This window comes from Sinocyclocheilus rhinocerous, unplaced genomic scaffold (genome assembly GCF_001515625.1).
Source record: "Sinocyclocheilus rhinocerous isolate Xijiao unplaced genomic scaffold, SAMN03320098_v1.1 scaffold499, whole genome shotgun sequence".
Lineage (NCBI taxonomy): Eukaryota > Metazoa > Chordata > Actinopteri > Cypriniformes > Cyprinidae > Sinocyclocheilus > Sinocyclocheilus rhinocerous.
In genome coordinates this window covers 996,353-996,904 of record NW_015637156.1, presented here as the reverse complement: position 1 = coordinate 996,904, position 552 = coordinate 996,353, and positions in this window count along the sequence as shown.

Here is a 552-nt window from a genome sequence, read left to right as displayed (position 1 = left end):
AATCATAGGTTTATTATAGTACTCTTACAATTTACATTTCAGAGATCATTACAAATAAATTATTAAATGAATAAATTGAATAAATTTAAATGAACAAACTTGGCGTTGCATTTGCAACCATGTGAAAACAGGGGGTGCCTCAGCCCCCTCAGCACCCCTACTTCCCGCGTCCCTGTTTGCTAGCGATACTGGAGCCACATATTAAAAAGAAGACAACCAATTTCTGTGAACTCAGTGTACAAGGACCTTTACAGTGCTTTGTGCTGCGAGACGAGGTGGATCAACTTCTTTTGCCGTTCGCCTGTACAGTGGCTCTGAATTGTCAAAACACCTCTCAAAATGCTTGCTACGGATGCGAAAAATGCTGAAAATCGAACCCGATCTGAATTTTTTTTATTCGGACGTACGAAAGTTTCGGAGGCAGTATGTAAACGTGATTGACACAATGTGAGGTCATATTTATTTCTTAACATGCAAAAATTTCAGGCTCCGTGTGCAATGACCTTAAGTAACAGCTGTGAACGATTCATAGACTGAGTGAACCACTAACTC